Below are 24,788 nucleotides of genomic sequence, written 5' to 3' on the forward strand. Positions count from 1 at the left end.
AAAGACCAAGAGAAAAAGGAAAGGAAAAAACTTAGTACATCAATTCCATATAAATGTTCAAAAATATCTCATCTTCACAAAGGACTGAGAGTCCCCTCTTATATTTCTTTATTCAAATCATTCTTGATGTGGATAATTTTATTACATTCACTTTGAATTTTTTGATGTGTGGTTCTTTCTTTTGCACTATTATAATTGTTCATATTGTTTCTTGACTCTTACTTCAAAATCAATTCATATTTACATATAGAGAACTATATTAATTACAAATGACATTTTCTAGCAGCACAGAATCATTTCTTTAATTATTTCCCACTAAATGAGCATTTACTTTGTTTCTAATTATTTACTATCACAAAAATGAAACTGTAAATATTTTTTCTGTATATGAGAACTTTATTTTTATCAATGACTTAACCTCAGTAAAAGAGCCTCTGAGTTAGTCACTTTACTTGCATAATTCCAAATTACTTTCCAAAGTTTGCCTATATTCTTTCATGACTTATTTATTGGAGGATGGTTCCAGTAGATAACTATAGATAGATAGATAGATAGATAGATAGATAGATACCAAGCTTTCAACAAAGAAATTTGATGCAAAGATTTTTTTCTCCCATTCTTTCTTTATTATACTAGGTACATTAGTTTTGTCTATGGAGTAGCTTTTTAGTTTTATATAATCAATTTTATATTTTTTATCTTTTATAATGGTCCTTTTTAAAAGAATGCATCTCCTGTCCATAGTTTGATAGCTTATAATTTCTTGTATCATTTCACAGCTCCTCCAACAATGTATGAGTGTGCTCTTCATCTCACAAGACCTCCAACAATAACCATTACCTTTTTTCTTTTAATTTGAACAGTGTGAGGCAAAGTCTTGGGGTTGTTTTGATTTGAATTTCTTTTATTATTACTGATTTAGAGCATTCTTTTATGCGGAAGTTAATACTTTGCAATTCTCCACTTGGGAACTGTTTGCCTATATTCTTTCATGACTTATTTATTGGAGGATGGTTCCAGTAGATAACTATAGATAGATAGATAGATAGATAGATAGATAGATAGATAGATAGATAGAAATAGATACCAAGCTTTCAACAAAGAAATTTGATGCAAAGATTTTTTTTCCCATTCTTTCTTTATTATACTAGGTACATTAGTTTTGTCTATGGAGTAGCTTTTTAGTTTTATATAATCAATTTTATATTTTTTATCTTTTATAATGGTCCTTTTTAAAAGAATGCATCTCCTGTCCATAGTTTGATAGCTTATAATTTCTTGTATCATTTCACAGCTCCTCCAACAATGTATGAGTGTGCTCTTCATCTCACAAGACCTCCAACAATAACCATTACCTTTTTTCTTTTAATTTGAACAGTGTGAGGCAAAGTCTTGGGGTTGTTTTGATTTGAATTTCTTTTATTATTACTGATTTAGAGCATTCTTTTATGCGGAAGTTAATACTTTGCAATTCTCCACTTGGGAACTGTTTGCCTATATTCTTTCATGACTTATTTATTGGAGGATGGTTCCAGTAGATAACTATAGATAGATAGATAGATAGATAGATAGATAGATAGATAGATAGAAATAGATACCAAGCTTTCAACAAAGAAATTTGATGCAAAGATTTTTTTCTCCCATTCTTTCTTTATTATACTAGGTACATTAGTTTTGTCTATGGAGTAGCTTTTTAGTTTTATATAATCAATTTTATATTTTTTATCTTTTATAATGGTCCTTTTTAAAAGAATGCATCTCCTGTCCATAGTTTGAGAGAGAGAGAGAGAGAGAGAGAGGAGAGAGAGAGAGAGAGAGAAAGAGATGAGCTATTTCTCTATTATTTTTATATGATCTTTAAAATTGAGGCCACATATTCATTTAGAATTTATTATGAAATGTTGAATAGGGTGTTTCTCTAAGTCTAATTTCTGCAAATTGAGGCCACATATTCATTTAGAATTTATTATGAAATGTGGAATAAGGTGTTTCTCTAAGTCTAATTTCTGCCAGACTACTTTTCAGATTTCCTAGAAGTTTTATTTTAAATCAAATTTCCTAATTAATTTGTTTTTCACTGTATCACTTGCTGTATTATTGTTTCATTTTTTCTGATTCTCTCTTGTCTAGTATATTTCATTGAATGGTCTTTTTATTTACTATATGGCAAATGATTTTGATGATTGTTACTTTATAACATAGTTTAAAGTCTGGAAATTCTACTTCCCCTTTCCACTTATCTCTTTTCATCATTTCCCTTGAAATTCTGTATCGTTTGTTTTTCTGAATGATTTTCATTATTTTTGTCAAGTTCTATAAAATATTCTTTTCTTAATTTGATTGTATAACATTAAAAGTATAAATTAACTTTGGAAGTATTGTCATTTTTGTTATATTGGTAAAACATAGCCATGAGCACACAATATTTCTCCAGCTATTTAAGTTGTTTTTTATTTCTTTAAGGAACACTTTGTTAATGAATCTATACAAGTCTTTTTTGTTTTTGATAAATTGATCCCCCTATATTTTATGAAGTTTGTAATTATTTAGAATGGAATTTCCCTTTGTATTACTGCTTCTTGGCCTTCGTTATTATTATATAGAAATGTACTTGGTTTCTGAGCATTCATTTTGTAGCCTTCAATTTTGCTGAAGCTATTGTCTCATTTAATCTCTTTGTTGATGTCTCAGGAATTTCTTGCAATCCCATCATATTATCAGCAAATAGTGGTGACTCTTTGTTTATGCTTATAATTTCTTTATCCACTATTATTCCTATTGCTATGATTTCCTGAACTGTATCAAATAATAAGGGGGAGGTTGGAGACCTTTCCCTTACTCTTGTATATATAGGAAATAATCCTAGTATATCCCTTTTGCATATGATGCTTATTTTTTATTTTAGATGCTTTTATGATATTAAAAGGGGTCTCTCTCTCTCTCTCTCTCTCTCTCTCTCTCTCTATATATATATATATATATATATATATATATATATCCTATAGAATTTTTAGCACTAAAAAGCACTAGATTTTGTCAGCGGTTTTTCCTGAATCTTTTGATATTTTACTTGTTTGGGGTTTTTATTGCAGCATGATCTGAAAAAAATGCATTTACTATTTCTTCCTTTCTGCATTTGATTTTGAGGTCTTTATGCCTTAATATATGATCAATTTTTGTATAGGTTCCATGAACTATTGAGAAAAAAGTATACTCCTGTCTCCATTCAATTTTCTCCAAAGATCTTTCATACCTAACTTTTTAAAAATTCTGTTTACCTCCTTAACTTCTTTCTTATTTATTCTGTGGTTCAAATTATCTAGTTCTGAGAGAGCAAGGTTGAGATCCACAACTAGTATAGTATTGCTGTCTATTTCTTCTTGCAGCTCTCAACTTCTCCTCTAGAAATCTGTCTGCTATACCACTTGGTGCATATAGGTTTAGTATTGATATTGTTTCATTAGCTATGGTGCTCTTTAGCAAGATATAGTTTCCTTTGTTATCTCTTTTTATTAGATCTATTTTTGCTTTAGCTTGATTTGTGATCAGGATTGCTACCCCTGATTTTTTTTTTATTTCATCTGAAGCATAATAAATTCTGCTCCCACATTTTACCTTTACTTTGCATGTATCACTCTGCTTTAAATGTGTTTCTTTTAAACAACATATTATAGGATTCCGACTTTTAATCTAGTCTGCTATCTGCTTCTGCTTTATGAGAGAGCTCATCCCATTCACATTCACAGTTAAAATAACTAATTCTGTATTTCCTGCTATCTTATTTACCCCAAGTTATGCTTTTCTTTCTCCTTTCCCCCTTATTTCCTCCCCAATATTTTGCTTTTGATCACCATCTCCCTTAAATAGCCCTCCCCATTTAGAGGCCCTCCCTCTTTCTCATACCTTTCCCCTATTATTTCTGTTTTCCCTTCTATTAGCCTTCCCATTTCTTTTTCCTTTTCCCCTCCTACTTCCCTATAAAGTGAGACAAGTTTCTTTGTGAAACCAAATATATCTGATATTCTCTCTTTGAGCCAAATCTGATGAGAATAAAATCCATATAATGTTCATCCTCCTCCCTTCTTTCCTTCAATTATAATAGGTGTTCTTTGCCTCTTCTGAGATATAATTTTCCTTATTTTACCTCCTTTTTCCTCTTTTCCCAGTAAAATCCCCTTTCTATCTCTAGTTTCTTTTTCATATTATCATAATAAAATAAAATTATATCCACACTCTCTAAATATACACATAACAGAAATAGAGTTCTCAAGTGTTCTTTCCTTTTTTACCTTTTTATGCTTCTCTTAAGTTCTGCATTTGGAGGTCAAAATTTTTGTTCAGCTCTGGTCTTTTCATTAGAAATACATGAAATTCATCTGTATCATTGAGTGTCCATTTTCTTCCTTGAAAGCTAATGTTCTAGCTAACATATATAGGACTGCTCGCCATCTAGTGGAGGGGGTGAAAGGAGGGAGGGGAAAAATCAGAACAGAAGCGAGTGCAAGGGATAATGTTGTAAAAAAAATTACCCTGGCATGGATTCTGTCAATATAAAGTTATTATAAAATAAAATTAAAATTAAAATTAAAAAAAAAAGAAAGCTAATGTTCATTTTAGCTGGATACTTTATTCTCGATTGTAATCCAAGTTCCTTTGCCTTTCAGACTATCATGTTCCATGCCCTTCAATTCTTTAATCCTTTGTAATTGGGTAATCCTTTTTGTGGTTCCTCATTATTTGAATTGTTTCTTCCTGGCTGTCTGCAATATGTTTTCCTTGATCTGATAATTCTGAAATTTAGCTACTATATTCCTTGAAGTTTTCATTTTGGGACATGTTACAGGACCTGATTGGGGAATTCTTTTAATGACTACTTAATTTCTGATTCTCAGATATAAGGGTAGTTTTCTTTGATGATTTCCTGAAAGATAATGTCTAGGTTCTTTTTTTCATTATGATTTTCAGGAAGTCTAATAATCCTCAGATTCTCTCTCCTAAATCTATTTTCCAGGTTAATAGTTTTTCTTAGGAGGTATTTCATATTTTCTTCTACTTTTTTCATTTTTTTTATTTGTTTGACTGATTTGTTTGACTGATTCTGACTTATTGAGTCATTCACTTCTATTTGTTGAATTTTTATTTTCTTTAGTTGCCTTTTTTTTAGCTCCTTTTGTATTTGGCCAATTGAATTATTTTGTTTATTGCATTTTTTTCCATTTCATAAATTCTGTTTTTCAATGATTTGGTATCTTTTTCATACCTATTTTGTAATTTTTCCACTTCATCAAATCTATTTTGTAGGGAGTTATAAACTTTTCCCATTTCATCAAATCTATTTTTAAGGAGTTTTCTTCAGATAATTTCTGTTTTTTTCTTTTCCATTGCCTCTTTTTATTTATTTGTTTGTTTGTTTGTTTGTTTGTTTTTAATAACTTTTTATTGACCCATGCCAGGGTAATTTTTTACAACATTATCCCTTGCACTCACTTCTGTTCTGATTTTTCCCCTCCCTCTCTCCCTCCATCTCTTTCCCCAGATGGCAAGCAGTCCTATATATGTTAAATATATCATAGTATATCCTAGATACAATATATGTGTGCAGAACCGAACAGTTCTCTTGTTGCATTGGATGCATTGTTGAATTGGATTCAGATGGTAGAAATAACCTGGGAAGAAAAACAAAAATGCAAACAGTTTGCAAGCATTTCCCAGTGTTCTTTCTTTGGGTTCAGCTGCTTCTGTCCATCATTGATCAATTGAAACTGAGTTAGAGCTTCTCTTAATCCACTTCCATCAGAATACATCCTCATACAGTATCGTTGTTGAAGTATATAATGTTCTTCTGGTTCTGCTCATTTCACTTAGCATCAGTTCATGTAAGTCTCTCCAAGCTTTCTGTATTCATCCTGCTGGTCATTTCTTACAGAACAATAATATTCCATAACATTCATATACCACAATTTACCCAACCAATCTCCAATTGATGGGCATCCATTCATTTTCCAGTTTCTAGCCACTATAAACAGGGCTGCCACAAACATTTTGGCACATACAGGTCCCTTTCCCTTCTTTAGTATCTCTTTGGGATATAAGCCCAGTAGTAGCACTCCTGGATCAAAGGGTATGCACAATTTGAAAACTTTTTGAGCATAGTTCCAGATTGCTTTCCAGAATGGTTGGATTCATTCACAGCTCCACCAACAATGCATCAGTGTCCCAGTGTTCCCGCATCCCCTCCAATCTTCATCATTATTTTTTCCTGTCATCTTAGCCAATCTGAAAGGTGTGTAGTGGTATCTCAGAGTTGTCTTAATTTGCATTTCTCTGATCAATAGCGATTTGGAACACTCTTTCATATGAGTGGAAATAGTTTCAATTTCATCATCTGAAAATTGTAAGAAAATTGATTTCTTATAAATTAGAATCAATTCTCTATCTATTTTAGAAATGAGGCCTTTATCAGAACCTTTAACTGTGAAGATGTTTTCCCAGTTTGTTGCTTCCCTTCTAATCTTGTTTGCATTAGTTTTGTTTGTACATTTTTCTTCTTTCTTTTAAGATCCTTTTTGAAATCTTCCACGAAAGCCTTATGAAATGGGGACCAGCTCATATCTCCCCTTGGGGCTTCATCAAGAGTTGATTTGTCTTCAGGAACCTCAGGATTTCAGGTCTGTTTTTCTCTCTCTCCATAGAAGCTGTCTATGGTGAGAGTTCTATTTTTTTTTGCTCAATTTTTTTTTTGTTTTGTTTTAAGGATTGAAGTCTGCTCTTAATGAAAAGTAGTGGCAGTTGCTTTAGTTTGCCTTGGGGCAGTTCTGTTGATTGACTTCTGGTGCTGGGTAATCATGGTTAGATCCTGCATTCTTCTGGGACTCGATGACTTACAATTTGCCTTTTATAGCAAATCTGCTAAACCACCCACTTGCAATCAGGACAGAATAGCCTAAGAGCCTCACAGAAGATTCCCCAGTGCAGGAATATTGCAACACTCTGGTTCCTCCTACCCCCACCCCCACTCCCTCACCCCCCCTGCCTCCAGCTCTTTGCCCCAAGTTCTACTGGCTCTGGACTCAGCAGACTCTCTCCCTGTCTGATTGAAACAGATCTATTCTGAAGTTCTCCCAAAATATTTTCTTCTAGAAATGTGTTTTACTCCAAATATTTGTGAGTTTTGTCACTCCAAAACCAGTTCAGAGGCTTAACCTACTGTTGGTTTGAGAAAAGCTCAAAGGAGTCACAAAAAGCCATGTTTACTCTCTGCCATCTTGGCTCTGCCCCTCTCCTCACACCACACCACCCCCCATGTTTGGGTTTTTAATTTGACAGATTATGTTGAGATTTCCTTATGTTGAATCATCCTTCTTTCTCTAATACACATGCTCATAATGAATGATTTCTTGGATTAATCCCTCTTTGAGAGAGTTTATATAAAATTTTAAAATTAATATTCATTACTTATTGTTTCTTTCTGTGTTTTATTGTTTCCTGGTTTAGGTATTAGACAATATTTGTCACATAAAAAGTTTTTGATACGGTATTTTTTTTTTTTGCTAATTTTTGAGAATTAGCATAAGCTAATTTTAGCATTGCCTTTTTTTTAATTATAGCTTTTTATTTACAAGTTATATGCATGAGTAATTTTCAACATTGACAATTGCCAAACCTTTTGTTCCAATTTTTCCCCTTCTTTCCCCCATCCCCTCCCCCAGATGGCAAGTTGACCAATACATGTTAAATATGTTAAAGTATAAATTAAATACAATATAAGTATAGATGTCCAAACAGTTATTTTGCTGTACAAAAAGAATCGGATTTTGAAATAGTGTACTATTAGCCTGTGAAGGAAATAAAAAATGCAGGTGGGCAAAAATATAGGGATTAGGAATTCTATGTAATGGTTCATAGTCATCTCCCAGAATTCTTTCACTGGGTGTAGCTGGTTCAATTCATTACTGCTCTATTGGAGTTGATTTGGTTCATCTCATTGCTGGAGATGGCCATGTCCATCAGAATTAAACATCATATAGTATTGTTGTTGAAATATATAATGATCTCCTGGCCCTGCTCATTTCACTCAGCATCAGTTCATGTAAGTCTCTGCAGGCCTTTCTAAAATCATCCTGCTAATTAGCATTGCCTAAAAAAAAAAAAAAAAACAAAAAAAAAAACAAAAAACAAAAAAAAAAACTTAATAGCATTATTCTCTAATCTATCAGGACTAGGAATTTGTTTTCTCTTTGGTACTTCCTTTATAGATAGTTTTTCTTTTAACATTAACTTTTAACATTAACAAGTGGTCTTTTAACATTTTTAATATCATACTTTTGATATTCTTTTATTTCTTTTATGTTCTCCCTTTTTTAAAGTGTGTGTTTTTGCTTGTCTTTTCTGACTAAGCTTTTTATTTCTTTTGCTCTTCTGATTTCACTTTACTCATATTTATGTTTTTTATTTTTATAAATTCCCATTTATCTATTTCTCTTCTAATTTTGAATATCCCCTTAATGGTGTTTATGCTCTATTTACTCGACTTTCTTATTTAGTTTATTAATTCTGTCCTCTTTATTGGTTAATATATAGTTGTAGGGAAAAAATTTTCCCCTTTAGAGCTATTTTTTTTCCTCTTTTAATAGTGTTTTATTTTTTCCAATTACATGTAAAGATAGTTTTCAGCATTCAATTTTACAAGATTTTGAGTTGTATATTTTTCCTTTCAAACTTCCCCTTTCCACTCACCAAAACAGAAGTATATAAGTTATACATGTATAATTATATGATACATATTTCCACATCAATAAAGTTGTGAAAGAGAATCAGAACAGAAGAAAGGAAAACACTAAAAAAGTGAAAATAGATCTGCATTCAGATTTCTTAGCTCTTTCTCAGCATGTGGGTGGCACTTTCCATCACGGGTCTTTTGGAAGTGTCTTGGATCATTGTATTGTTGAGGAGAGCTAAGTCTGTCACAGTTGATCATTATATAATGTTGCTGTTACTATGTACAATATTTTCCTGGTTCTGCTCACTTCACTCAGCATCAGGTCATGTAAATCTTTCCAAGTTCTTGCTGAAATCCTCCTGCTTATCCTTTTTATAGCACAAGAATATTCAATTACATTCATTATATTCATATACCTTCCCCAATTGATGGGCATCCTCTTTATTTCCAATTCTTTGTCACCACAAAGAGAACTACTATAAAGATTTTTGAACATGTGTGTTGGAGTACAGGGTCAACTTGAACCTACATTTCCTGCTGAATTGTTGGAGTACAGGGTCAACTTGAACCTACATTTTCTGCTGAGTAAGGGGAGTATGAGGCCCTTGGGATAGGCATGTGACACGCACACACTTCCTTATGTTAAGACACATAGTCTTTAAGATCTATATACAGCCATAAAAGGCAAAACCCTGCATTTAACTTTTGATTGGAGCTCGCCATTGCTTAAAGAATATATAAGTTGAAATATTCCCTGATTGTATAGCCTGCCTGCCACACCTTTTCTGCACCATGTAACCGACCCCTGAATAAAGCACCATTTGACTCCACAGCAGTTCGGCTCAGTGCAGTTCTTCCCAGTTGGAAGCCGGTGGTACCCCGAAGACCCCAAATAGGTGGGTAAGTAGATGGCAGATACTCCTCCCGCAATAAAGGCACGCCAGGAACCTAACAACTGGCGCCCAAACAGGGACAAGGTATAATCTAACCCTGGACCAGGGACCGGACGTAGATAAGCCCGGGAGCTTGTAGGGGAGTAGAGAGACTGCCTCGGCAGAGTGGGCTCTGCCTTCACTGAGTTGCCCCTATTGAGAATAGGGAGGGTAGCTAAAAGGTATGGGAAGTGGGGAGAGTATTCCACTTCTGTTGCCGGAGGAGAGGATGGTGCTTAGTAAGCGCTTATATAAACTTTGCCCTCAAAAGGAATGTAAAATCCCCATAAAAACATGCAGGGAGTTTATAGAGAAGATTTGGGACGTCTGCCCATGGGTCCAACAATCAGGCATAAGAATAGGAAGATGGCATCTAGTGGGTCAGCAAATGGCTGCATATGACTATACACACCCAGGGATCATTGAGATCCCTCCAGTCCAGTCTATCTACCCCCCGCTTCCCAAAGAAGGGACTCCCCCCATAGAAAGCAATCTCGCATACCCCGTCTTCCCTGCCGCTGAACCTAAACTCCCTGTAAAAAATGAAAAAGAAATTCAGAATGCCCTTAGTGCCTCAGACGTTGGTGAATTAGAAAGCGAGGCTGCAGGGTATATTCCACCTCCTCACAACTTGCCCTTTCTTACTGCCCCGATAATTAATTACCCAAAGCGGTAAGACCCTTGAAGAATATTATGTGTTATATGTTTGTTTAGTGTTGTAACTGTGTAGTCTGTGTGATATGTGTTCTATGTTCTGTGTGATTTGTCTGTTTTATTGGTTGGAAAAATTTTTAAATGGAGCTCCATGTTTGTCTGTGTGTGTCTGTGTTAAAAGTTAGCAAACTTGTAAGAGATAAGGATTCAGCCTCTGTGTGCAGGCTTAGCAAATATCAAGAAGCTTGAAAAATCTTTCTCTCTCCCTCTCTCTGTCTCTGGCTGACTGCAGCAGCCTGTGAGACAAAGGGAGAAAAGTGAGAGAAAGGAAGAAAAAGAAATGAAAAAATAGATTGAAAGGGATTTGGAATTTCGGAAAGTTAAAATATGTATATAGAAGACCAGTGTGCTAACATTTAAAGGAAAGAAGTTTGAATGGAATATCTACACATTCTCTGTGAAGGCAGAGAAAAGTACTGAATGGGCTTGGAAATTTACAGAAACCCTTTGGATTCTGAAATGGGAAAAGGTGAAACTAACTTCTCTCTGGGGGTGGAGGTCCTGGAAACAGCCCCTAGTCTGTTTTTTGCTGATTTAAAAGCTTTGTTAAGTTTAAGAACAATGATTAAGAAATTTGGGAATTGGTTGTTTGAAAATTTGCTTGTGATTTTAAAACTTTTAACCTGTTGTACTAATTTTGTAAGTACATGGAATTTAGCTATTTTAAACAGACAGAAAAGGAAAGAGGAATGCAGGTGATTTAGGAAGGACTGATTGGTAGGAACAATTAGAGGTTTGCATGGTTTTAAAAAAAGTGAAAGAAAATCTTTTGGGAGTAGGTGAAGAGGTGGGGGGAGGGAGCCATCCACCTCCACTGTCTTTTTAGTAGCATCAGGAGCATCTGATAGGAAAGTTCTTTAAGGAGATTGTTCAAATATGTAGCCAGGGAGAAAGAGAATGTTGGAAATGGGTGAATTTGGGAAGAAACCTGATATTGGGAAACTGATGGGTTAAATCTTGAAAAGGATCCCCATTAGGAAATTTGAATGAGGAACCTGAGGGAAGTTTTTTCTAGGGGGCAGGAGTGGGGGAAGGGTGGCCATGTGGAATCCTCTCCTCCCCTCACCCCTCTTAAGTATGTTCCTGCCGCTTTTTTTTTTCTTATCTGATTACAGCCAGTTCAGCAAACTGATTTTTAAGGACATACTTTTAAGTTAATTGATTGAATATTTGTTTCTTGATACATAAATATTTTCTTGGTTGAGGAATATGGTCATAAATGTGATCCAATCTTTGGTCCGAGTATTTCTAAAAGTTTAATTGCTATGATAAAAACCTTCTTGAATTCTTTTATGTGGAATTGGGTGTTTTGTATAAGTTTAAATTGATTGTATTGGGTCATCCTGAGGTTATTTAAAGGGCCTCTGAAAATAATAGTTTTTTCTTTGTCCTTTTGAAAATGTTTCTGTTATGGACAATATGCAATTTGGGATATTTTTCTATGTATTGGGTATTTTTAAAGCCAAATGATTTGTATGTATAATGTTCACTTATGTAACATCTACCCAGATATGATAATTGTTCTAAGTTGTGAACTTATTGAGACGAAATTTCTTTCTGTTATTACTACAAAGTTATGATAAATAATTGTTTAAGAGTTATCAGAAATTTGATTAATGACATCTGTTATTGGAGGTAAAAAAATTTTTGGGCTTAGAATTAATTAGTTAATGCTATTTGGGAGTTTTAAAGCTCCACCCTCTGACAGTTACTGGGACAATTGATTGATAAGCTGTTAAAACTCAACTGCTTATGTTATGTTATAGTTATGTTCTTGCATTTTTCCTTTTGTAACTGATCTCTCTGATCAGAGCAATGGTCAATAGAACTGTTAATGCAATTCAATTATGTCATGCCTTACTATTTTCAGTCTGGTCATATGTAATCATTGTATCCTAAATGCTTGGGCAAATGAGTATTTCGCTTGGTCATCTGTCTGTTACTGGATATTTGTGTTTTGTTCCTTTAAGGTTTCTACATAATAAGAGGACAATTAACAGGGGTCTGTGAGACCTCACTGATGTTGCAACTTGGGACTGCACCCGTTTGCTTGGCCTGTAAAGCAAACTCATTTCTTCATATAGGAAACAATTTATTTTGGCCTCCTCATGTTTTGCAGCAACCTGATGAACTGAGTCTTTCTATCTGAGACTGATCTAATCTTTATTTGCTAGATTTGTGTTTTTGCTCTAGATTTTGGTCAAATTACAGATATTGGCTTGCTTCTGGAACCTGGATCAGCTTTGATCAGCTTTGATTGTCACCACGGCACACACCCACTCTGCATGGAATGAGAGCCTCCTATCACTTCACAGCCTGAAGCAGCAGTTTTAAATGAGAGCCATGGACTGGATCCTGCATCTACTGTAGTTTGGACTAATATAAGTGACTTTGGGAATGGTTGATGAATGACTGTTAAACCTTGCTTAGATCATCTATTACTGTGTGCTTAAGATTTGGGATGGGATTTGTTAATACTGTGTAACTGTTACTGTTATATTTGAGGGATTTTTAGGAAATGCTACTGTACTAGGCTGTTATGTATAGGGATTTTGATTTGCTCTTGGAATTTATATGGGGAATGGTCATTTGATAATTCCTTTCCATGAAAAAAAAAAAAAAAAGGGAGGAAAAGATAGAACATTGGGGAAACTGGTATATATTTTTTCAAAATACCTGAAAGAATGGGAACGCCTAGCTCCTATTCACTTTGCTTTAAGCACTTTTGCCCCACCCCCTATCTCACTAGTTCAGATTGAATTTGGATGCTTTAGTTTTAGAATCCCTTATTTTGTTAAAACCTCAACATCAACGAGCCTGGTGCAGCTTTATGAATGACCCCTAGTACCAAAACTGGTTTTCCACTTCACCTTGGTTGACAACATTACTCCCCACCATATTGGGTCCCTTTATAGGTTTTCTTCTCCTTATATCTTTCGGCCCTTGGCTATTTAGGAAATTGACTACCTTTATAAAGAGTCAAGTTGACTCGGTGGTACAAAAGAATGTCCAGGTCCTTTACCAAAGGCTTCATCCCTCTGACTCAGTGGAAAATCTCTTCCTACCTAGTACTCCAAACTCACCGGAACCCCTTTGTTTCACGGATGAGGATTTTCACGTGCCATGGTACAAAAGAATATGCTAAGCCATGTCTGTAAGACCATTGCAGTGCCATGACGGGCAACGTTGGAGTAACCCTACCAATGGCGGGACCTGGCATGGCAGGTGCACCTTGGATACGAGGGTTGACTCCGCGACCCAAGCCAGCACTCAATGGCTAGAAAATTCCTTAGCGACATGTGGCCATTTTCCCGTGATTAAAGAAAAAGGGGGAATTGTTGGAGTACAGGGTCAACTTGAACCTACATTTCCTGCTGAATTGTTGGAGTACAGGGTCAACTTGAACCTACATTTCCTGCTGAGTAAGGGGAATATGAGGCCCTTGGGACAGGCATGTGACACGCACACACTTCCTTATGTTAAGACACATAGTCTTTAAGATCTATATACAGCCATAAAAGGCAAAACCCTGCATTTAACTTTTGATTGGAGCTCGCCATTGCTTAAAGAATATATAAGTTGAAATATTCCCTGATTGTATAGCCTGCCTGCCACACCTTTTCTGCACCATGTAACCGACCCCTGAATAAAGCACCATTTGACTCCACGGCAGTTCGGCTCAGTGCAGTTCTTCCCAGTTGGAAGCCGGTGGTACCCCGAAGACCCCAGATAGGTGGGTAAGTAGATGGCAGATACTCCTCCCGCAATAAAGGCACGCCAGGAACCTAACACATGTGGGTCCTTTTTCATTTTTATGCTCTCCCAAATATTTTACATTATTTACAGTTACTTTAAATAGTGCTATTCTATATATAGTGCTACTGTACTTTGTTTATAAGAAATAGAAATACTGATTATTTATGTGGGTTTATTTTATAGCTTGCAATTAGCTAAAGTAGTTAATTGTTTCCAGTAGTTTTTAACTGGTTGTCTAGGATTCTCTAAATATACCATAATATCATATGCAAAGAGTTTTGTTTCCTCATCATCTATTATAATTTCTTCAATTCCTTTTTCTTCTTTTCTTTCCAAAGCCAGCATTTGTAGTACAATATTGAATAATAGTGATGATAATAGGCAACCTTATTTGCCTATGCTTTAAGCTTATCCCTATTACATACAATGCTTGTTGATGGTTTTAATTAGATACTGCCTATCATTTTTTCAATATTCTCTACTGTTGCTTTATTTTATTTAAAATTTTTCTGGATTTATTGAGATAATTATATAATTTCTCTTAATATTACTGATATAGTCAGTTATGCCAGTAGTTTTTCCAATATTCAACCAGTCTTAAATTTCTGGTATAAATCATATCTAACCTTTCTAAAATTCTGTTCACCTCCTAAAGTTTTTCTTGTTTATTTTGAGGTTAGATTTATCTAGTACTGAGAGAGGGAGAGTGAATTCTCTATACTATGTTTTTGCTGATTATTTCTTCCTATAACTCATTTTCTCCTTTAGGAATTTGGATGCCATGCATATATATTTATTAATGTTAACTTCATTGTCTATGGTACCTTCTAGCAAGGCATAATTCTTTTAATTAGTCTATTTTTGCTTCTGTTTTGTCTGAAATTGGATTTGGCATCCTTGCCTTTTTTCTTTTTTACCTCAGCTGAAACAAAATAGATTCTGCTCCAGCCTTTTACCTTTACTCTGTGTATATTTCTCTGTTTCAAATGTGTTTCTTGTAAACAATATGTTGTAGGATTCCAGTTTTTAATCCACTCTGCTATCCACTTTCTTTTTATGGGAGAGTTCATCCCATTCACATTTACAATTATAATTGCCAACTGTTAATTTCCCTTCATCCTATCCTTGTGTATACTTTTTTCTCTCTTTCCACTTTGTCCCTCCTCTCCAGTGTTTTACTTCTGAACACCACCTCTCTCAGTCTGCTCTCCTTTCTATCCACTCTCTTCTTTTCTTCTTCGATTTCTCTATAAGATATGATGAATTTCTATACTCAACTGAGTGTATATGTCATTCCCTCTTTGAGCCAAATCCAATGATATTAAGAATCAAACAATGATCATTTCATTCTTTTCTTTCCTTTTAACTGTAATGGGTCTTTTATGCCTTCTCATATGATGTAATTTATTCTATTTTTCCACCCTTTAAATTTTTTTATATATCATCACATCCCATACCCAATGTCTATGCATACCACTTCTAACTGCCCTAATAAAGATACAGTCCTAAAAAGTTACAAGTATAATTTTCCCATATGGGAATTAAATTGTTTAACTTTTGAATAACATGTTGTGTTTTTTCCTTTCCTATTGACCTTTTTTATGTTTCTCTAGAGTCAACCATTTAAAGATCAAATTTTCTATTCAGTTCTGGTCTTTTCAATAGAAATGATTGAAAATCCCCCTTTTCATTGAACATCCATCTTTTCCCTTGAAAGATAATGTTCAATTTTGATGAGTAGTTTATTGTTTGTTATAATCCAAGCTTTTTTGGATTTCAGAATTTCTTATTCCAGGTCCTATAATCCTATAGTGTTAAAGCTACTAAGTCCTAGCTATGTAGTCCTGACTGTGGCTCTTTGATATTTGAATTGTTTCTTTCTGGTTATTTGCTGAATTTTCTCCTTTATCTGATAATCCTGGAATTTGATTACAATATCCTTTAGAGTTTTGGGGATGTTTTCCAAGATGTGACTGGCTTCCAGTGACCATTTTACTCTCTGGTTCTAAGAAACCAGGAAATTTGTTTTCCCTGATAATTTCTTGAAATCTTTGCTGTTCAGGCTCTCTCTCTCTCTCTCTCTCTCTCTCTCTCTCTCTCTCTCTCTCTCTTTCTCTCTCTCTCTCTCTCTTTCTCTGTCTCTCTCTTTCTCTTTCTCTCTTTCTCTCTCTCTCTCCTTTGTCTTTCTCAAATGATGGTTTCAGATAGTTTGATGACTCTTAAATAATGTCTCCTAGATTTATTTCTCAAGTCAGTTGTTTTTCCAATGAGTTGGTTTATGCTTTCTCCTATGTTTCTCATTCTTTTTGTTTTGTTTGGCTGATTCTTGCTATTTCATAGATATTAGCTTCCATTTGCCCAATTTTAGTCTTTAAGAAATTATTAACTGAAGAACAATTAGCTTTTCTACCTCCCTTTCCAGCTGGCCAATTCTACCTCAGGGGATGTAAGCTTTTATTTTTTAATTTAATATTTCCCCCAATTACATTTAAAACAATTTTTATATTTGTTTTTTGAAACTTTTGAATTCTATATTCTCTTCCTTATCTCCACTTTCAGTCCCTATTAAGAAATCACATATGAAGCTATGCAAAATATTTCTATACCATCATGTTGTGAAAGAAACAGATTTCCCACTCTAAAAAAAAAGTCTAAAGGAAAATAAAGGAGGGAGAAGGGGGAAGAGGACGAAGAGGAAGAAGAGGAGAAGGAAGAGGAGGAGAAAGAAAAAGAGGAAGAGAAGGAGAGAGAAAGAGAGAGAGAGAGAGAGAGAGAGAGAGAGAGAGAGAGAGAGAGAGAGAGAATGCTTCAATCTATATTCAGACACAAATAGTTCCTTCCCTGAGTATGGATAGGATTTTCCGTCAGAATTCTTCAGAGTATTCTGAGAATAGCAATCATTTACAGCTGATCATCCCAGAACATTGCTATTATTTTATATACAGTACCTTTCACTTTGCTTGAATTCATGAAGAAACTAATTCTGCTTTTAAAAGAGTTATTTTCTTCAGTGGATTTCTTTTTCATTTAGCCAGTGGTATTTTTTAAAGAATTATTTTCTTCAGTCAATTTATGACCTTCCTTTTCCAAGCTATTGATATTCTCTTGCACATTTCTCATTTCTTTTCCCACTTTATGTTCTATCTTTTATTTGGCTTCTGAAATTCTTTTTGGATTTGTGACTAATGAATATTCCCCTGTGAATTTTCACATATAGGCCTGTTGTCCTCTTCTGAATTGTTGTTTTGATCTTCCATATCACCATAGTAGCTTTCTCTGGTCAAGGTTCTTTTTTGTTTTTTGCTCATTTGGGGGGCCCTGTTTTATGGCTTTTAAAGTCAAACTCTGCCCCTGGAATACAGAGAGAATTGTCCCAAGTTCCTTATGCTTGAATCAGGGACCTCATCACTGACTTTGAGCTCTAGGGCTGAGGGTGCTGGTGGCTTGCTTATTATGCTGAGTTAGCCTGGCATAGTTGAGCCTGTTGCCTGGTTTCAGGCTTTGCCTTTTGTACTGGAACTGGAGGTTACACCACTAAAATGTTGTGTCATTGATCTGTTGAATCAGGACAGAGAAGCCTTGGTTGCTGAGCTGTGCTGTAGCTAAGGTTTGCCTGGACACTTCTGCACTTGATTCCCCTTTTATCCATTGAAAGTAAATTGACCCTTGCAAAACCTTCTGTTCCAATTTTTCCCCACTTTCTCCCCCATCCCCTCCCCTAGATGTCAGGTAGTCCAATACATGTTAACTATGTTAAAGTATATGTTAAATACAATATATGTATACATATTTATGTAGTTATCTTGCTGCACAAGAAAAATCAGATTTAGAAAGAAGGTAAAAATAACCTGAGAATGAAAACAAAAATGCAAGCAGACAATAACAGAAGGACTGGAAATTCTATGTTGTGGTCCACACTCATTTCCCTTAGCTCTTTCACTAGATGTTGAAATGTTGAAAAATTACCCGTGCATATGTTTTGTAAATAAAAAGCTATAATAATAAATAAATAAAATTTAAAAAAGAAAACCATTTTCCAATATGTATAATGTTCATTAGACTACATCAAGATTTTCTTTTCTTTGTGACAAACAAAATGTAATACTCACTCACACTCGTGTTCCCACAATTTCCACTCCAGTGTTTTTCCCCACTAGAATTAGATTCACAATATTTTTAAAATATCCTTTTGTTACCTCCTTCAATATTTGAAGGTTGACAGGATGACATTAGTAGGCAAGTCAAAATGGGATGAATGATTCTTATTATGGCAAAAAGAAAACTCTAACTAAATGAAGTCACCCAGTATCACTTTGTGCCAAGATAGTAATTTATTTATTAAATGTATTTAATTTCCATTTCTGTTCAGGTGGTCTACAAGTATATTTTAATAAAAGAGTTATTTCTGAGTTTTTGCTACAGTGTAGGAGTTTCTGACTTTGCATAGAATTGAGTTGACCAGTGGGGTGAAAAGAAATGGCTCTTTCTAGGTTTCATAGGGTGACAATGAATGATGGGACTACTATCCCACTGCTGGGACTTGGTACACATGTACTTAAAAGTATTTCCAAAAGCCCATAAATGTGACTATTGAAATGGTTTTCCACCATATTAATAAGGTTTTCCTATATGAAAATGAAAAAGAAGCTGGACAGTTAATCCAAACAAAGATTGTAGATAGGATGCTAACCAGAGAGCACATATTTTATAAAGTGAAGTCATGGAATACACACCACATCCCCAAATTGGTCAGGCCTGTCCTGAAGTGCCTCCAGCTTTATTGTTGTGAGTTCTATATTATACATTGGCTGGCTTCTCTTAAATCTGGCAAAATCCCAATGGATGAAAATTCCAAAATTATCAGTGACTTTGTGAATTTCCATTGTGTTTAGGAGGCCATGGAAAAATGTAAGAATATAGGTCTTATGACGTTCACTGAAGTTGTTATTCACTGAAGTTTGCTTGTAAGCTTCAACCATAAAAATTAGAGATGATCCTGAATAAAACTGGGGCTTAAAAATTTTTTAAAAGTCTATAATCAAGTGGAATGCAATCCTTACCTGTACCAGAGCAAGTTGTTGGGAGTTCTGCAAATAAAATGATATAATCTTGGTATCATATTATAAGGATCCCACAGGATCCCACAGATGGATAAAAGTCTCCTGTTCTCCTAGATGACCCAGTCCTGGGAGCTATTGCCAAGAAGTACGATTGGGACATACTAGCACTAAAAGAGATTTGGATTTTCATAGAAGATTTTAGTGAAACTTGAAGGGAGTCAAGAAAGCCAGAATGTAGAGATGAGGAGTAAGAAAAGTGCAAGAAAGGGGAACAGTCAATGAAAATGCCTAGAGCTGGGAGATTGAGTATATTGTGTAAGGAGCAGCAAGATGTTCAGTGGCCTGGATCATAGAGTGCATGGTGAGTGGAAGAAGACTGGAAAAAAAAAAAGGGGGGGGGGGGTTTGAGGAGGACAGATTGTAAAAGGTTTTAAATGTCAAACTGAAGATTTTATATTTGATATTGGAGATGACAGGGAACCACTTGAGTTTATTGAGTAGGAGAGTATCAGGATTTAGGAAGCTTAATTTGACAATTGAGTGGAGGAAGGACTGGGCTAGGGAGAGAATTGAGATGAAGAGATCAAACAGTAGACTATATGATGGGGTGATAAGATCCTATACCTGGGTAATGGGTGTCAGAGAAAAGATGGTTATAGATAGGTTTCATTACTTTGTCTAAAAACTGATCATATCTTTTGATCATTTGTCCACTGAGGAATAACTCTTATTTTTATAAATTTGACTCACTTCTCTATATATTTGAGAGATGAGGGCTTTATCAGAAAAACTTACTTCGAATTTTTTCATTGCTGTGATTTATAACCATTTTCTCTTTCCTATTTCCCCCCTGTTTATTTTATTCTTTCTTTCCTTTCACTCTGTCCCTCCTCAAAAGCTTTTGCTTCTGACTACTGCCTCCTCCAATCTCCCTTCCCTTTTAAGCCACCTCTTTTTTGCTTATCATTTTCTACTCCTAAGATAGATAGGGTAAGATAGATTTCTACACCCATTTGAGTGTGTATTTTATTCCATCTTTGAACCAATTCCAATGAGAGTAAGGTTCAAACATTCCCTGACACCCTTTTCATCTTTTCCTTTACTGAAAAAGCTCTTTTTTGCTTCTTTTATATGAAATAATTTACTTCATTCTACTTTTCCTTTTCTCTTTATGTTAGTGCATCCTTCTTTCTCACCCATTAATTTTAATTTTTTTACATATCATCCTTTCAAATTCAACTCACACCTATGCACTCTATCAGAATCCTTCTAATTTCCCTAAATAATGAAAAATTAGATGAATTACAAATATCATTCTCCCATGTAAGAATGTAAACAGTTTATTTATTAAATTCCTTATGATTTCCCTTTTCTGTTTCCTTTTTATGCTTCTCTTGAGTCTTGTATTTGAAATTTGAATTTTCTATTTAGTTCTGATCTTGTCATCCAGAAATGCTTGAAAGTCTTCTGTTTTACTTTATGTCCATTTTCTCCTGAAGGATTATACTCAGTTTTGCTGAGTAAGTGATTCTTAGCTGTAATACTAACTCCTTTGCCCTCAAGAACATCATATTCCAAACCCACCTATCTTTTAATGTAGAAGCTGCTATGTCTTGCATTATCCTGACTGTGACTCTATAATACTTGAATTGTTTCCTTTTGACTGCTTGCAACATTTTCTCCTTGACTTGGGAGTTCTGGAATTTTGATATAGTATTTCTGAGAGTTTTTATTTTTGGATCTCTTTCAGGAGATTCTTCCAATGTATATTTATTACTTGGTTATAGAATATCAGAACAGTTTTCTTTGTTAATTTCTTGAAAGATGATGATTTGACTATTTTTATCATGACTTTCAGGTAAAATAATTTTTTAAATGATCTCTCCTTGATCTATTTTCCAGGTAAGTTGTTTTATCAATTGAGATGTTTTGCATTGTTTTCTACTTTTTCATTTTCTTGGTTTTGTTTTATTGTTTCTTGGTGAATCAGAAAGTCACTAATTCTCATTTACTCAATCCTTATTTTTAAAATTTTGTTTGCTTCAATGAACTTTTTATCTCTTTTTCCATGTACTGAATTTTATTTTTTTTTAAGGGAGCTTCTCTTCAGTGAATTTTTGTACCATTTTTTCCCCTATTTGGCCAATTTTGATTTCATGGCGTTCTCCTCATTGAATTTTTGTACCTCTAAAAGAGCCCATTTGGGCTATTCATTAAGGTGTTATTTTCAATATTTTTGGAGCCTCTTTTACCAAGATGTTTACTCTTTTTTCATGATTTTCTTGGATCATTCTCATTTCTCTTGACAGTTTTTTTTATCTACTTTAGTGATCTTTAAAATCCTTTTTGAGTTCTTCTATGGCCCCAGATTAATTCATATTTTTCTTGTAGGCTTTTGATGGAGAAGTTTTGTCTTTGTTTTCTTATAGGAGTTTATTTTGATCTTCCTTGTCACCATAGTAACTTTCTATATTCAGAATTTTTTCTGTTATTTACTCATTTCCAGGGTATTTCTTGACTTTTATCTCTTTGTTAAAGTGGGACTCTGCTTCTGATTGTAATGCTCACAGTCTCAAGTTTCAGGAGTTTTGTGCAGCCATTTTCAGAGATATTTCTGGGGATTTGTAAGTTTTCAGTTTTTCCAAGGTGGTATGATCTAAGGAGAGGTGTGTTTACTACTTTCCTGACCTATGAACTGGGATCCCTGTTCCACAGCAACCACAATCTCTGGAGTGCATGTGTTCCTTCTAGCCCTGGAACTGTCTATAGAATTGCAATCTGGATGCAAGTATGGGCAAAGCAAGAGAAACCTGCCTCCAATGCTAACAAAGAGACCCCTGTAATTTCCTGATCATTAGTTTGTTCCTCTTACTTTCTGTGGACTGAGAACATCAGAAGCAGATACTGCTGTTGAAGATTCATTTAGTCCCAAAACCTACTCTTAATTTGCTGGGGCCTAGTCTTTGCTGGTCTGACATGCACTGAACTGTTATCTCTTCTCATCCCAATGTTATAGACCTTTCCTTTCAATCTCTAAGTTGTCTTGGGCTGAAAATTTGCCTTAGCTTATCCCTCTGTGGGTTTTACTACGTAAGAATTTGTCTTGAGGCATTATTAAAGTTGTTCAGAGAGATTCTTGAGGAGAGCTTCCTTACCTTTTCTCCACAATCTTGGCTTTCCAAACTTTTTTTAGTTACTTATTTTGTTATTATCACCACAATTATTTTAATATATCTCATTCCATAATTCCTAATCACCCATTAAGTCCTTTCTTGCGACAAAAACAGTTAATTGCTATCTGATTATTGACCAGAAGAAGGTGTATTTCATTATCAATTTGTTCTTTCAGACCACTATTAAACAATATAGTCTGAAAATCTTGGCAACCTTTACTTGTTGCCTTATTTATATTATTATAGCAGATGATTCTCAGATTTATTTTTTTTCCAGATCTAACCTTCTATTGATCTTCAATCTCTCATCACCAACTGCCTGTTGGACATCTTCAACTGGATATTCCATTGTAAAGTCATTTTCCAGGAGTGTCTGACTCTCCATGACCACATTTAGAGCTTTCTTGGCAAAGCTACTGAGTTGGTTTGTTATTTCCTTCTCCAGTTCATTTTACAGATGAAGAGCTAAAACAAATAGGGTTAAGTGATTTGTCCTAGATCATACTGCTTAATAGTAAATGTTTGAAGTCAGATTTGAACTCGGGGAAATGAGTCTTCCTGATTTCAGGCCCAGCATTCTATCTCCTATGATATCTAGCCACACAGACATCTTAAATTTATCATTTCCAAAATTGAACTCATCTTTTCCCCAAAACCTTCTCCTCTACTTAACTTCCTCATTGCTGTTGTGGGCATCACCAGCTTCCCAGTCACTCAGGCTTGCAACCTATCAGCTCCAATGTACTCTGACATCTTTCATAACCTATTCTAATCACTTGTCAAGGCTTGTCATGTCTACCTTTTCAACATCTCTCCTTAATGTTCCCTTCTCTATTCTGACACTACTATCATCCTAGTACAGACACATATTCACACTTGGATTATTTCAAAAGTCTGTTATTTGTTCTTTCTACTCCCTCTTCTCCATACTCCAGTCCATCCTCTACTTTGTTATCAAATTAATCTTCCTAAAGCATCTGTACATATATCAGCACCAACTCCCCAACATACCTGATGGCTCCTTATTACTTCCAAGGGCAAATACAAAATTTTCTGGTTGACTTCACAAACTGGCCTCTTTTTACCTTTCCAGTTTTTATGCCCTATTTATGCTAAGTTACCATATACTTTGCAATCCAGTGATATAGCCTCTTAACTCTTCATTGCACAAGATATTTTATCTTCTGATCTCCTGTATTTTCATGTTTCCTTTGCCAGAAACAATATCTCCTTGTCTCTGCTCATTAGTTTTGCTGGCTTCTTTCAAATATCATCTACTATTTTGTTATTTTATTGAAATAGCATTATGTTTTAAATATACTAATTTTGATAATCACATTTGTTTTTGAATTTTTTAATGTTGAAATATAAATATATGTTAAATACAAAATATGTATACATATTTATACAGTTATCTTGCTGCCCAAGAAAAATCAGATCAAAAAGGAAGGAAAAGAAAAACTGAGAAAAAACAATATGCAAGCAAATAACAAGAAAGAGAGTGAGAATGCTATGTTGTGTTCCATACTGTTCCCACAGTTCTCTTTCTGGGTATAGATGGCCTCTTCATCACTGAACAAGTGGAACTGGTTTGAATTATCTCATTGTTGAAGAGAGCCACATCCATCAGAATTGATCATTGTATAGTCTTGTTGCTATGTATAATGATCTGGTTCTGCTCATTTACTTAGCATCAGTTCATGTAGTCCTCTCCAAGCCTCTCAGAAATTATCCTGCTGGTCGTTTCTTGCAGAACAGTAGTATTCCATAGCATTTATGTACCATAATTTATTAAGCTATTTTCCAATTGATGGGCATCCACTCAGTTTCCAGTTTCTTGCTACTACAAAAAGAGCTGCCACAAACATTTTTTGCACGTGTGGGTCCCTTTCCCTCCTTTAAGATCTCTTTGGGGTATAATCCTATTAGAAACACTGCTGGATCAAAAGGTATGTACAGTTTGATAACTTTTTGAGTGTAATTCCAAACTGCTCTCCAGAATATAACTTAGTCCCCATTACACAAGGCTCTCCTAGAAAAATTTTAAAAGGATCTTAAAAGAGAGCTAGAAGAAAAATGGAAAAAGGAAATGAAAACTTTGTAAGAAAGTTTGGAAATGGCATATAACTCATTAAAAGATAGATTTGCTAAAATGGAAAAAGAAAACAACTCTCAGAAAAAAACAGAATTTGTGAAACAGAAAAAGAAATAACTCCTTAAAAACCAGAATTTGTGAAATGGAAAAAGAAAATAATTCCTTAAGAAAGAGAATTTGAGAAATGGAAAAAAATTCCATAGAACAAAACAACTCATTTAAAAATTCAATTGGACAATTACAAAAAAGAAGTAAAAAAAAAAAAAAAGTAAATGAAGAAAATAATTCACTAAAATTCAGAACTGATTAAATGGAAATGAATGACTCAATGAGACAACT

The 24,788-nt window shown here is 34.5% G+C and overlaps 1 pseudogene; it reads left to right on the plus strand.

Moving 5' to 3' along the window:
• The first annotated feature begins 18,597 nt into the window (after positions 1-18,597).
• Positions 18,598-19,393, plus strand: LOC127561396 (aldo-keto reductase family 1 member C2-like; annotated as a pseudogene).
• The last annotated feature ends 5,395 nt before the right edge of the window (positions 19,394-24,788 follow it).

Source organism: Antechinus flavipes, chromosome 4, assembly GCF_016432865.1.
Source record: "Antechinus flavipes isolate AdamAnt ecotype Samford, QLD, Australia chromosome 4, AdamAnt_v2, whole genome shotgun sequence".
Classification (NCBI taxonomy): domain Eukaryota; kingdom Metazoa; phylum Chordata; class Mammalia; order Dasyuromorphia; family Dasyuridae; genus Antechinus; species Antechinus flavipes.